This window comes from Falco cherrug, chromosome 5, assembly GCF_023634085.1.
Source record: "Falco cherrug isolate bFalChe1 chromosome 5, bFalChe1.pri, whole genome shotgun sequence".
Lineage (NCBI taxonomy): Eukaryota > Metazoa > Chordata > Aves > Falconiformes > Falconidae > Falco > Falco cherrug.
The window spans coordinates 94,399,804-94,414,945 of NC_073701.1; the positions used below are offsets into that span (position 1 = coordinate 94,399,804).

At 49.5% G+C, this 15,142-nt stretch overlaps 1 pseudogene; it reads left to right on the top strand.

Annotated features, from left to right (window-relative positions):
* Window positions 1-15,142, top strand: part of LOC129736197 (hydrocephalus-inducing protein homolog) — a 48,519-nt pseudogene that overhangs the window by 21,579 nt on the left and 11,798 nt on the right.

Below are 15,142 nucleotides of genomic sequence, written 5' to 3' on the forward strand. Positions count from 1 at the left end.
TAGCACCAGCTTGGTGTGGGAAGGTGAGCTTTGCTCAGGGACACGTGGCTGAGGAGATGCATGACAGGTTCCCAGAGGTGTGCCAGAGGTGCAAAGCAAAACCACCAGTCCAATGCCATCCAGAAACAATAACGTCTACGGCAGGTGCTCCATGCAGGTGAAGAAGGCTGCCAGAGACAGGAGGTGCCGGAGAGATGCTTGGAGTTGTGGAAGGAGAATTGCTTCTCTACTCAGAGCTCCCTAAATGCTGACTCACATCAGGCTCCTGTCTCCAACGAGTACTAGTATAGTATGATGGGTGGTCTTCAAGGTGTAGGACCAGATCCTGTGCCTGTATGTGGGTGCCTCCAGTGCCCACTGGCCCTTGTGGCAAGGCGCTACAACACGCTTCTAGCCCAGGGGATCTGTGGTGCGGTATTGAAATTCCTCTGTGCAGTTTTTCCCCATCGGTTGCTGCATCCCTTGGCATCTCTTTGTCAGCACAGAAAACTTCAGTAATTAGCAAAGCACCACTGAGCTTGTGCATGGCTGACAGGCGCTATATATTGAGATGCTTTTATTGCTGTCAGTAATAAAAGTAACGATGCAGATGGCTCTCTTTCAGTAGCTCTGTGAGTCTAATGCAGAAACAAAAGCCTGGGGGCAGGATCTCACCCTCTTTGAGGGGGGGATCAGAACCCATACCCATAGGAGTATTTTAGGAGACAGCATACCCAAGAGGAGGCAGCCCTCAAGCAGAACTGCCTATTCCATTACTCTTCTGTCTCCCCTTGGTTCGGAGCCCCAAAAAGCAGTTTCCCCAGAAGAGAGGTAACGTGTGTGGCTCAGGAGTAGTTCTCGGTGGTTTTAGTCCTGCTGGAAGCCTCCAGCCTTGTGCTAGAAGCCTGCTGAGGAACCATCTAGGTGTTTGGCAGATGAATACCCTGTTTTCCCTCAGCTTCCCACACAGCTTGCAGGAGGGCTGACAGCTGCTGAGCAAGAGCTGTGCTAAAGCAAATCTTGGCTTTTCTGCTGTGGATGGCAGACCCAGGCTCAGAGCATCCTTTGTGGTTCTGCACGCCCAGGGCACAGTTGGGGGAGTTCAGCCTCGGCTCCTCAATTGCTTACTTCAAGGGCAGGTAGAAAGTGTGAGCAGGGTCTGATTCTGGCTCTGTGGTTGTTAATCAGAGTGAGTTTTCCTGCGCTGGCTCAGTTCCTGTCCCCATAGGAAGTGGGTGAAGTCATGTCTCCCCTCCTGAGCCCTGGGCAGCAAAACTTGCTCTGTGCCAGATTCAGGTTATTCCTGTATGGCAGGAGAGAGCAGCTAAACAGGCTTCTTGAGTGCAGCACGCTGGGAGCTGGAGATGATGTGGAGCAGAGCTTGCCTTGCCCTGGGTCAGGGAGGGGTCTGGCTGCCTTGTTCCCCAGCCGCTGAGCTTTGCTGCCTGGCCCTGAAAGCAGGGGGTCCCCAGCACCGTTTCCTCCCCATTGCTGCTTGCTAGGTGTGGGGCAAATGCCATCAGCCTCGTAGGATCATAGAATGATGGAGGTTGGAAAAGACCTTGAAGATGACCAAGTCCAACTTAACCCCGGATTGCCAAGCCCACCACTAAACCGTGTCCCGAAGCACCACATCTGTGTGTTTGTCAAACACATCAGGGGTGGTGATTCCAGCCTGCAGCGTGGAGAAGCAAGCCCTGCCGGAGCCGTCTCCTCCCTGGCAGGGTCCCGCCAGCCCCCCAGTCCCAAAGGCTGGCCAGCAGCTGCTGCTTAGGCTGCCCGCACTCGGCGGGCTGCTGCAGGGGGGTTTGGTACTGAGCACCGGAGAGCTACTGGGATGTGTGGTTTGGGTTGGTCAGTAAGCGTGATGAGCTGGCCTCAGATCTTCCCCTTCCTCTAAGCCAGCACCAACACTTGCACGATAGACAAGATCTCCTTAGGGCAACGTAAGCATAAAAAATAATAACAAAAGAATTTCTTGGGTAGATCTGGAAGAACTGGCTGGGGATCACTGTATTTAGTGCGGCAGCAATGCTCAGGGTGGCAGGGGATGTCAGAAGAAGATCTGGGTCTTCTGCCCTATGCAGGATGGCCTGAGCCACTGCCCTGAGGTGCCTCTGCCCTTCTCGGTCTAACCACAGGCAGCTTCTCTGTGCTGCAGCAGCCTCTGGAGCTGTAAGTGATAACCGCCAGCTTGAGAAAACACCGAGGTTTCATCACAAATGGGGGAAAATGAGGCATGAGATCACAGGAAAAATCAAGGCATATGAAACACGATTAATTAGGGAGCTGATGTGGAGCTCTTCAGCCACCTGTGGCACGACAGAGAGTTTGATGTGGTGTGTTAGAACCATTTGGGTTTGGTGAAGATGACGGTAACTACAGAACCAGGTGTGCTCGGCTGGCAGCAGGGCAAGCACAGCCTGTGCATCTCGGCCGCGGTGGGAAACTGTGGTAGGGGCTGCATCGCGTTGCATATGGGCCGAGGGGAATTGTCAGGGGCGTTACTGACTGCTCAGCTCCTGCACAGATCAGCATGGGGTTCCCAGCCGGGAATGTCGATGTGTTGGGATGCTGAATCCCTTTCTTCAGCTGAAATTGATGCTGGGCTTAGCTGAATCAGCTTACTTTGGTAAATGAGGCCACCTCTGCAAGGGCTTGGCGGTGTGTTAGTGGCCACTGTACACACGCAGGAAGCTCATTAAATCCCAGCCCTACGTGTTTATTGATGTTTGAGGCTGAACAAGTAACGGCAGCACGGATGTGCCATCACCTCTGGGCATCTCAGCTACTCGCAAGAGTAAAACATTACCTCGCTGTGATATTAGTCTGTGGTTTTGTGCAGACTTTGGAGAAGACAACCACCTCTGCATGCCTCTCTTCTCTGTCCTTTAAGAACCCCCTTTCTACCGAAGGTCCTGTCATCTTGCCAGGCTGGCACTGCCATCGGTAGCTTCCAGGAACTTGTTTGAAAACAAAATTAAAATCCTATTGACTTAGCCTCTAGATCAAGCCTTTTTCTTTGTCTTTTTTCTCTGCAAACCCACTGATGAATGTGGATAGGCAGCAGGGTTTAGCTGAGGTTCAGCCCTCGCTCTGTTGTGTTTCACATTCCTGAGATCACTCAGGTTGCTGAGCCCTCGCAGTTTGTACTGACTCTAGCCGGAGCGGAGGAGGCTCAGGACTTGCCTGAGCAAACCCTCTGCCTCGCTGCATCTTGACCTGAGCTGTGCCTGTGTCGTGCAGGATACCAGGGTGGGAATGCCAAAACCATTTCTGGTTTTAACCATAGTCTGGTGTGAGCGTTCACGGGGGCTCTGATGTCGCAGTGTGTTCGGTTCCTATTGAGCTAAATTCACAGCAACAGCCCCATAGCTTCTGGTGGCCACCGCTGTGTGCCACTGCTGGTCAGGTCTGTAGCTCTTCATCGTCGCACAATTCTCCGATCCTTCAACAGCAGGCAGGCTTGTAGTGGCTTCTTACCAGTGCTGAGAGGTGAGGAAACCTTCTGCTTCCCTAAGCAGCAGCCTCTCTTGGCTCCAGAGCTTTACTGTAGTGTGTGAACTGATGTAATTATTTCTGTTTGTGTTTAGTGCTAGCAGATGCAGACAAACTTGTTTTGTTTGGTGAGTTTTTAAAGATCTTGTTTCCCATGTTATCCAAAGGTGTAAGCCAGGCTCTGATGCCGTGGTTATTACAAGAGGCTGCTCTAGCTTTTCCTTGGACTGCCAGGCATTTAAGAATTTTGCAAAGGGATTTTCCTTTCTGCTTGCCTCAGGTCGTGAGTGCATGTTGTGCTTTTCTTCCTTCACTTGTGAGAATTCCCAGCAGGATTGGCTAGTTTCTGTTGGACTTTTATGTTCTTGTACATCTGCTTCAAAGTGAGTGCAGGGTGGCATATACTGTAGGCAAAAAAGGTGTAAATAGGAGTTTGTGCGATTATATGACTTTGCATCTTAATTGTAGCAGCGCTGCAATGGACTGAGGATTGGTAACTAATACTTTATACAAATAATTGGTTATATAGGCTTTTATAGTTCGAATCAATTAGATTGATGGGTGAGTATAATTGGTCTCCAAAGTGTTCCTTTATGTCAGATCAGCTAACAGTTAACAACCGTTTCCTGTCTTTGTTCCCCTTTTCCACAACTGCTTGTAACAATGATTTTTCTTTATATATACTGTTTTAGATAAGGTTGTTAAATTTCTTGCAAACAGAGTATGGCCTTCGCCCCACTCTAGGGCCTTCTGTTTCAAAGCCAATGGTCTGTCGCTTTGAGGGTAGAAGAGAAATTAGGTTTTTGCTTCATTTGCTCGATCTTTTTTTGTTTGTTTGTTTTTCATGGCTTTATATCTCCCAAACTATGTAACACCCCTTCTGACAAAAATGCTGCTAAAGCAACCCGTGGAGTTGACTGCATGAGCACGGCTGTGGGGTGGGTGCTAGGAGGGTTATTTGGAGTTAAAAGTCTCCTTTTGGATGTTTTGTTCATCCCCAGAAGCAGACTTCCATGTGACGCTGCCTATCCTGTTCTTAGCCTGTGAAGGATTTCTGGAAGAATGTAGTTTTCAGCTCTTTGCGGGGCATCCTGGACTGCAGCTTGTCTCTTCTATCATCAGTGGAAATCACTAGTATGTTCTTAGGTGCCATGAACCCTGGATGCATTTCGGGGCAGAACTGACCATTCATTAGTCTCCTTTCCTCATGGATCAATCAATGTCTGCTGAGAAGCAGAAGAGTAGCTTGAAGGGTGATTGATTTATGAAGTGGCGTATTAAGCATGCCTTTGCCAGGCAATCAGAATGAAGGTTCCTGCCCTGTTTTTTCCCGTGGGCCAAAAGCAGTGTTTCAGCTGCTCAGGGACCGCAGCGTTGTGCAATCAAAACCTCATGTCCTTCAATGAAACAGAGCCCTGACTCTGAGTATTTGCATGGTCTGAGATGAAGAATGCCTGCTGCCTGAGCAATGCAAAATCCCTTCTCATCTTGTTGCAAACCCTAGAATAATCTGAGCCTCTTCTTTCTTTTATAGTAGGTGAAACTATTTATTTTTTTTTTAAGGAAGGGGATCTTGTTCTCTTCTTTGTTACTCCTATAGCCCGAATGAGGCTGAGAGCCCCCCATGTCAGCACAGCTGCAGTTTCACACCACTGCAGCTGAGAGCAGCATGATGGGACCAAGAGCCTGTGTCAGAGCAGCAGGGGTATTGCAGAGAGCGGGAGCCGATCGCCTGAGCTGTGCCAGCTGGTTTTGGAACATGTCCCAGGGCTCCTGCTTCATTACAACTGGGCTAGGTCTCCATAACGAGCTTAACCTGCTCTTGGGCTCCTGAAGTGCATTAGGGTGAGGTCCAGCAGCCTGGCTGCCCGCCGAGTCCTGGTGCTCCGTGTAGCACTGTACGGACCCAGAGTGTAGCCTGGCCTCAAGTCTTGAGTGGAAACCTTTCCTAAAGGGCTGTGTTGATGTTACAGTTTGCTTAGGACTGGGTGTAAGTGCGGTACTACAGGAGTCGTTCCCCTCCTGTCCTGTTCAGCATTATCAGTCTTTAGATTTCCATTAAATCCATGATTTATGGAACAATGGGTTTCAAATTCATAGTTTTGCTGATGTTTGTCTTCCTCCCTGGCGTACGGGTGTTTTCACATCAAATGTTAGGGTTTTTTCCTATCAAATGTAAAATCTAAAAATCCACTGCTGCTGACTTCCACAACCTTCTCCCCGTGAGAGTCCCGTAACTTCTAGGCGTGGACAGAGACCCTTCTTGCAGCGCCGTGTAAATCTGCTGGAGGGGCCCCACCAGAGCTGAGACCTTGCTGCCTCAGACCTCCTGGCCAAAAGTGGTGGCTGCTCTTCCCACCTATCACCTGTGGTGCCTGGGAGCACCCTATAGAAAGAATCAAACCCTTGGAACAAGTGGCTGGAGGTTTCCAGAGGTTAGGAGGCCGCTGGAGGGATGATAGCCTTGGAAAGGCTCTCTGGGCAGGGTGGCTTTGCAGGGTTTGTGCAGCAGCTTTGCTGTGTAAGCGGGCTGTTAGCTGCCAGGTGTTGCTCTCAGTGGAAGCTGCAGCAGGCTATTTCAGCCTGTATAAGGTTAACTTGCTGATGAAAATAATAAGAAAAAAGAGGAGGAGCGGTTTTGCAGTCAGCCTGTGACCATGAACATTTTGAGCAGTCGTCCAAGCCTGTGGGAAACAAGCTGTTCTGTAACTCTGACTTTCTGAGTGCGTCTCAGATTTGATTTATTTTTGCAAAGACACATGGTATGTCAGCAGAAGCATCTGTGGTAGAAGCCCAGGTGGCTCTCAAAGGACAAAGTCCTTTGCTGCCCCTTCCCCACCACAGCTTAGCTGTAAGTCACAGTACAGACACATGGGAGCTGACTCCTTGGAAATGGAAACCAGAGGAAAGGGAGGAAAAGGATTTGTAATCATTGCTCTTACCTTGACAAGTCATCACTGTCTTGTCATTGCCTGGTAGCGACTCCTCAGTGCCACGTGTCAGCTCTGAGCCAATGGAGGTGGTCTTCAAGATGTGCAGGTTACGAAAGTGCTGCTGCTGTTGGTGCAGAGGTTGGGCCAGGAGATAACAGCGATATTTGTTCCTGCAAACCTCCACCTCAGCTGAGGTGCCCAGCTGGTCCCCATCCAAATGAGAGGGGACTGCGGAGCACTTTGGTTTCTGGCAGAGGGCGCCATCTCCAGTGGGAGCTATGGTCCATCCCCCCACTCGCTGCGGGTTCGGTTATTTATGGGAAGGGGCAGATATTGGTTTTGGCGTTGCCTTTTCCCTGAGTGCCCTGAACTAACAGGATGCACTTTGGGGAGTCACTTCAGTACTTGTGTTGCCAGCTCTGTCTTTGGGGGTTTTGTTGTGCTTTGAGCAGTGATTTCCTTTCCATGGATCACCTTCTCCCTCCACCAAACAAAGCAGGCCGACAGTTGGTGGTGCCCCGCTTTCCAAGACCAGCTTTTTCCTTTTCAGGCTGGTGGAGATGGAGGAGATTCTCATTATTTAGGGGCTGAGGGAGGGGAAATAGGATCTGCATCTATTTATGGTTGGTCTCCTTATTGAGATCACTTCTGTAGTGGTGAGTCATGGTGTGCCGTCCCCTCCTGTATCACGTTGCCGTATGCTGTAGCAAAGCCAAGCCGCAACAGCAGGAGTTTTTGTGCTGGATCATCATACATCCACAGGTATTTTATGCCACCTGCCAGCTGCAGCCTGCCTGAGGCTGACATTAAGCCAGAAGTGTTGCAATATCGTGTTCACAGCACTGCATAGTTGCATTTCTGTCCTGGCAAGCATCCATGGTAGTTTTCCATGATCTGACTCAACTGCCATCTTATGGAGAATATGCTAGCCGTGGCAGACCGCTGGCTCCTGCCGTGTTCTAGGGCTGGTACACGTATGTAGCAGTAGCCCGCAAGGGTGAGTAGTGAAGTGTATCCTTTTAACCAGCAATTCTTTCTTCCCCGTGGGGTAGCAGGAATGTGAGGAACCTTTCCAACAGCCTATTTTCATTTCCCAGGAGAAATAACTCACAATATTTTCCAGTTTTATGGTCTGACATACAGCAGTAATGAAGGGAGAAATGACAAAGGTTTCCCAAAACAGTCATGTCCTTAACAATTATTTTTTAGCCACAGAATAGTATAATAATGTGTAACTGATGATTTCTTCTTGCCCTCTCCCTTTGAGTCAGTCTGGTGTGTAGCTTCACTGACAATACAGGGAAGCTGATTGTGGATGTACTGACCGAAGTTTCTGTCCAAATACATTGAATCCTGGAGAACGGTGATTTCATGTCAGAGATTTGAGTCTATTAACTGCTGGTGCAGGTTTTCTTGGGAGTGAGGATATGAGTGCAAGGCTCCATCAATAATGCTGCATCAGGATTGTTGCAGAGAGCTGTGCGGATGCATGTGAATGGATGGGTTGTGTTGCTCGTCTGTAGGCTTGTTTCCTCTGATGCCTTAGAGCAGTCTCATCTGACTGTGCCTTGGGATCCAGCAGCACCCTGGATGTAGGGAGATATGTCCCTTACCAGGATCTTATTGCATCACTGACTGGCTTCCTGGAGCATGGCAGGACATCTGGTGAATTATACAGCGTACAGAGAGATCCCAGCAACAGTGCAGCAATCACCGTGGTCTTGGTGGTGTTGGGCAAATCATCCCGCTGGGGCCTTGGCTGCTGGGAATAACACCTGCAGGGACCCATCGCCACTCCCTCGCTGTTTGAAGATTTACACTTGCAGGGTTCTCCCAGGTTCTTGCTGAAGCTGGATTTTTTTTGTGCGGTGGAAGTTCACCATTTTGGTGTTCGGTTTGGGTTATTTTGAGCCAGGATCACATTCTAGTGTCAGAGAAATGCCACGTGGGCACTGACCCAGCTCCGGTTCTGCTTCCGACAGCAGCGGTGATGCAGGAACGGGAGGAGGCCAGGACAACTAGGGCTTTGTGTCATGGGCGATGTCTCATACCCCCTGTGGAGACCCGCAGGCAGCCGGAGCAGATTGCAAAGCCCTGATATTCCTCTTCTGCCAGTTGTTGCCTGCAAGCAGAGGGAGGCTTGGACAGTGGGCCCTGGCCGGGGTAGCCAGCTCTGATGGGACCTTGCCTTTGTTTGTGAGCTGGTTTACAGATCTCTTCTGCAATGATGAAGGCAGGCATGGTTTTCTTTCTTTCTTTCTTTGTAACTAAGAATGGAAAAATCCATTTGACTTGCTAAATCTCTTTTGGTCTGAGTAAACGTGTTCACATGGCTGTAGTGACACAGGGATATAAGGGAAGGTTTGGAGGGAAACCGTATCTTTTCTTTAGGTCAGCTGGCACTTCTGAAGAGATCCTTGATATGCTGAAGCCAGCCAGTTTAGGTCCTTTATTATAGCCCTAATTAAAAAAAAAACCAAAAACCAAGCCTTTACCAGGTGCTAGTAAAGGTAAGGGACTTACATTTTTTCACAGCTGCCTCCAAAGTCTTACAAATTTTGTAAGTGTTGTTTGCTCCTTGCTTGTCATTGATGCTCTAAATAAAGGCTTACAGGGCTGTGGTTGAAAACAAGAAATGTAATGTTTGAAGATAAATGGTTTGTTGTCTCCTGTCAGGAGAGAGATGTCTGGCCAGATTCTTCAGTTGAAATTTACGTGATCTTCAAACCCCGAGAAGCCAGAGTGTATCAACAAACAATCTACTGCGACATTTCAGGTACAGCTCCTTTTTCCTCCTTCTGCTACCCACAGCAAAGGTGAGGCACAAATACTCTTCCAGCCCAGTTGGTTCCCGTGGAATTTCTAGTCAGGGCCGGTGGTCAGCAGGGCAGTGCCAGCACCTTCCTGCTGTCCCTGTGGCTTCCAGCTGGTCTGTGCAGAGCCAGGGCTCCGACCGCTGATCCCAGAGCAGCCAAAGCAACGAGCTTTCATACCATGCATTTCGTTGTGCTGCAAGGTGTTTGTAAAGGCAGAGAGGTACACAGCAGAAGAGCTTTGGTGGACGAGCACTAAGCCCCTATAGACCTCCAGGATGAGCCTTTATTACGTGGATGCACCATCGGGCTCCTGAGGTGGTAGGAGCTGAGTGAATCGTGCTCCCTGCCCCTGGGTCACCTCCCGCTCTCCAGGCACTGCCAGACCGTAGGTGGCTGAGCCCCGCTGAGCGCAGGGTGTCTGTGAACGTGCCACACGTGTGCTGCTGTCCCTGCGTGGGAATCGTCACCTCGTGGCTCAAGTCTCTGCTTCATCTGGGTCGCGTGTTACAGGGCTCGCTGTCCTCAGCAGGGTGAGTACCCTCCCCAGAAGTCAGAGTGTGAGCAGTCTGCTAGACAAGCTTTATGCTCCTCCCGACTTACAGAAGTGCTGTCACATCTTTTTCTGGGAGCGGTTATCACTGACCCACCGAGTTATGCCGCCTTTGCCCTTATAGAGGTGATGGCCTTGCTGTGCTGGCACGGGGCAGGGAATGCTTGCAGCAAGCTCCGTGGTTCAGGTTACCTTGTCCTTCCTCTCCGTCTGTGTGGTGCTGTTTGAGGTGTTTTTCAAGAGTGGGAGGTCCCTGTCAGATTTCCATCCAGGGAACACTCTGGTTTTCCCCATCTAAGAGGAAGGAGGTGCGAGGCCCGTGGTCCCCAGCAGCCAGGCTCCTGTTCTGGAGGGTGCTGAGATCACTAACCCAGCTGCTTCGAGCCATTCCTTACTGCTCCAAGCTGACAGATACAAAGGCCGTGAAACAGCTTTTTATTTATACGGTAATTGCGCAGGGTTTACTTGGCAAATGCCACCTACAGTAATTAACCAGGGCTCATGTTAACAAACCGCCTTCCTGGCCACCAGCTGCAGTTGTTAGAGCTGTGGAAGGAAAGGATTGATTTAAAAAGTTGCTCCCAAGGGAATCCTGGCTCAGCGCTGTGCTCCTGGCCCTGGGATTTTTGCTCCGGTGGTGGGGCTGTCCATCACTTTGCTGCAGGGATCTCCAGGGGTTGTGCCTGGAGAGCTTTTGTTGTTGTTGTTGTTGTGGCAGAGAAAAAGGAAAATTACTTACATGCAACCTGGGAGTTACAGGAAACAGAGCTGGGCAAGCGATCGGTGTTTAGAAAGAGGAGCCTGCTCTGGAAAAACCCTCATGGTCCCTCAGGAGGTCTGAACTCTTCCATGGGCCCCTTGGGAGAGGACCTCAAGGAGGTCACCTACCCCCCATCCCTCACAAAACAGAGCTGAGCCACTGTATCGTCAGGGTGGAAACTGTCCCAGGGTGCAAAAAGAGTTTAAAGAAGAAACCAGTGATATTTAACTAGGGAGTCAATAATTTTGCTTCTTGATGACTCTGAGCAGTGTGACTGCCTTCCTCGTGCATTTGCATGCCAGTCACAGATCCCTTTGGAGGACAATTTGCAGACAGTGTGTGCCCCTTGCAGGGAATATTTAGAAGCTTTGCCCTAGTGCAGCACTGTGAAATGTGCAGTTGGATCTCGAGCCCCATGGGGAAGTGGCTGGCCTCCACGTTTTTTTGCAGTTGCCTCCATAAATTGCTTAGCCGAACACTTCTGGGTCAGGTGATTTACAGAACTCATCAGCACTGTGCAACTTGCAAAGCCAGCAGTTAAGAAGTGGTTTGAAATTTGTTTTGTTTAAGCTCAAAATGAACTTTCTTAGTTATTCATGCAAATAAAGCCATGGCTCTTGAGTGCTGGAAGGAAGCACATGGTGGGGGGGCTCAATCACCTAAAATTCTTTTTTTTGTTGTTTTTTTCTGGATATGGAAATGTACTGGGTTACATCTGATTTCTTCCAAAACCCATTTCTAAGCCACTTTTGCAGGGAGAAGCAAAATCCTAAATGCTGATCACTTCTTCACCTTGCCGCGTCCTACATCGTGTAAAACTGGATCTCTGTGTTGATGTGGTTGGATGAGAATCACATTCAAAACCAATCTCAAAACCTGGGGACGTTCTGTGGGCAAAAAAATGAGTGCCAGAAAGCAGCAGAAGTTACGGACCTGGGAAACAGTTCTGTGCTGTTGGGCCACCCACACCCCTATTTCTTTGAATGCCGAGTTGTAATCCCTCCATGATGTGCCAAGGTGTTAACCCGACTGAGATCCGAATTCTCACTCCACACAACCAGGTGTGGCTTTGGGACTGAGGACAAGGAGGCTGTGGCCCCTCCATGCCCTGGTCCATGTGCTCTGGGACATGCTGTGGTGGGAGCATCACACAGTCCCAGCCTGGGGCACCCAGGCCTTGGCCAGCGGCTGGGTGCTCCTGGAAGCCCCAGCTGCTAGCGGGGAGCAGGATGTACTCTCTTTTTTCTTTCTTTTTCTCTCGGCTGTCCTGAATGGTCTGTATTTTACTCTGCTCCTCCTCCTTTCAGGAGAGCACTCTCTGAGGTTCACCTGGAAGGAGAGAGCGTAAAACTCCCAGGGTTTCCTAAAGTTCCAGCATCAATGTAGGGGTAGAAGAAAGGATAGCTTCCGCAGACCTTCCAGGAGAGGCTGAGGGCCTGCTGCAGAAGGGAAAGAATTGCCACTGATATTTTTTTGATGATTGTGGCCATGGACATGCCTCACCCATGATTATGGACAAAACTTGTCCCTTGGAAATCTTTGTCATTTCCTAAGAGCTCTGATGGTTTAGAACGTCAAGTTTTTAATGAAAATTAAGCCACATATGATGCAAGATGGAAAAATCTTCTGAACAGTGAGCACCCAGTACTGCCTCTTTTCAGGTGTCTGTGCAATAGAAGTACACAGCCCTCTGATGCATGCCTGAGCTGTGAAGTGTAACTCATCTCTGCTGTCAGCTGGGCTTCGGCTGGATCCACTTAAAAACCACTGAATTCAGCAAAAGAACCCTAGCTCTTCCTTTCTGGCTTTGGATGTGATCAAAAATCCCCATGCCACGGTTGCAAGCCCAGTCAGCGATCACTGAAAAGGCTGTTCCAGGAGGGTTTTTTCCGAGTTGTGATCTAGTCACACGTGGGCTGCTCTTTGCAATAAGAAGTTGGTTTGGACATTCTGGAATGACTAAGCAGCAGACTTTTATAAAAAAAGAAATCAACTTTCAGTCCCTAAGCTTTAGTTAATGCTGGGTGTCACACAAAAGGAGCTCAAAGGATAGAGGCATAGTTTTGCACAAAAGCCACAGTGACGGTTGTGTACAACTTCTGGGGCTTTCTTCTGCTCCTTGTGCTACTCGCTTTCCGTACAAGAGTAGAATGGGATGGCAGGGTGACCTAAGCCAAAATCTGAGCTAGAATTCAGGCACTTTAGGCTGCTCCAGTGGTTCTAGAAGGCCTTCAGACTGAAAGATCCTGCAGTATGCCATCTCAGACTTAAGGAAGAAAATCAGCATCTTGGAGTTCAGCTGTAAGCCTTGTGGTCTCAGTTGCCTTTGCAGCAAGGGATATGTGTGTTAGCAGTACACTTAGAGCTTATCTGGTTTCAGTAGCGAGGAGGCTGGTTTTCCGTAACTGCTCGGCATGCTTCAGGTGGGGCGTCTTTACAAAGCTGAGCTCTTGGTTTGATGGTGGGAACAGGTGAGTGCTGCTCTCTGGAGACCGTAAAGCCCTGTCTTAACAAGGCGCTGCTGCAGGCGGTGAGCCCTGGAGCACCCCGGTACAGAGCCCTACGTTAGGCGCAGGTGGTGGCTGAGATGCTCTGCCTGCTTGAGGCAGCGCTCGGGTGCGCGCGTCGCTGTCAGCAGGCTGCTGGGGTATCGCTGTCAGCAGGCTGCTTTGCCTTGCTTGGGCTCATACTTCTCAGCTCCTGTGCAGTCATCTCCGATTGCAGCAATACAGACAGCAGATTTTTCTCTCTGGTTCTGTTTTGTGAGCTTTGTGCCTTCTCTGAATGGATTTCAAAGCTCGTTTAAGTGCATGGGAAGGAATTCAGAAATCATGTTTTATATGCAGCATCACTTTCTGAGGGTGCAAACTGATTGCTAAGTTACAAACCAGCCGAAGGGCTCCGTCAGAAGTTAGAAACCAGCCGCAAAGTTGATCTGCTGAGGGAAGAGAAGGGTCCCGTATCTTCTCGCGGAGCATCTAGTGCTGGTGCCACCCAGCCTGGAGTCAGGGACTGGCTCTGAGGCTGCCTGGAAAATCCAGGCGAACCAAAGGAATTCTGTACTGACATGGCAACCTCTCCCCAGGCCGTGAGACCAGGCTGCCCCTGTGCATCAAAGGGAGCGGCATAGGGCCCCAGCTCCGCTTCAGCTTTGACCAGCTGGACATCAGGAAGGTTTTTGTTGCATCAGCCCACAGCTATGAGGTGAGCAGTGGGGTTTGCTGGGGTTGGGGTGGATCCTGATGGCTCCTGGGGCAGCAGTGAGCTTTGTGGACCTGCTGGATTTCTGGCAACACAGGCAGTTATGTGCACGCATTATTTGATGTAAGTTAAATGTGGGAGTTTTTGCAGAATCTGGATAGTTTTGATGGGGTCTGAAAGGTGTGTATGTTGTCCACAAAGCCCCGATCCCTGCATTTTGGCAACCTCCCTTTGAGATCAGCTGGGAGGCTTCATGCAGAAAATCCAGCCCTTGACACATGAAAGCAACACCGGGTCAAAAAGGTCAGTATCCAGAGGCTTTTGTTTCAGCCCTAGATGCACTGCACCCTGGTATACCCTGGCGGTTAAAAAGCAGCTGGAACAAACGTGTTGTGTTCCGACTCGAGTCCGTTGCAAACACCTTTCAGTGAAGCACATCCTGCTGGCTCCTGGTGCCGGAGGGAAGCCGGCCAGTCTCCCCACGCAGAGCTGCCCGCGCAGGCACCGGGAGCGCTGTCCCTGCTGACCAGCCTCCTGCCACCCTTCAGACCTGGTGCCCCTCTGGCTCTATGAACAGAGCAGAGCAGTTCTGGAAATGAAGCAAAGGAGCTTTCTGGGTATTTGCCTCCCCCCACCGATGGTGGCAAGTTTTCCCCCCCCAAAAAAAATAAAAAAAAATACAGTGACTGGAAGAGGTAGAAAATGAGGCAATACATCATGCCAGACACTTTCAAAAGCTTGACTGTTGCAGGGAAGGACATGTTAAGGTGTTTTCTTGCCAAAATATTGTGCACTGTATGCATTTTTAATGCTGATTCTTTATTGATTCTATATATATCAATGTATTGGTTTCATTACTGGAGAAAATGCGAATAAGTAGATGATACTGTAAGTGCTGTAATAAGTAGCCAGACTGGAGGTAAACCTCCGTGTAGGATCCCTAAGTGCATTTGTAATTAAGGTGTAAAACATATGAGTAGTTTCCAAGTTACCAGTGCAGAATTTGAATACATGAATGTTTTCAACAGCGGCTGCAAAATTAAAAAAATAAGGGCTGTACCTCTGCTTCTGTCTCAGTTTTTCTGACAGGTTTTGCGAGGACAAAACTTAGGGAAAATAACTGCCAAGCAGGTAGATAGGTCCACAGAAATGGCAGGATTTCACCTGCAGCCTTCGGAAACTGTAGAGCTTTGCTTTGGGTAGGTTTGGTGACCACCAGTGTGCTGATACTCACAGGCAGGTGTGGGCATTTCTTGCTGAGTCTCAGCAAATGCTGCAGGATTGTGTAGCTTGTTGGAACAGTAAATAATGGTAAATTAGTAGATGATGGCTGTGAATATTTATGAAAGAGATTCTTTAGAGCAGGTGGAGCTGCTATGCACCTCACTCTCATCCTTTCTTGACA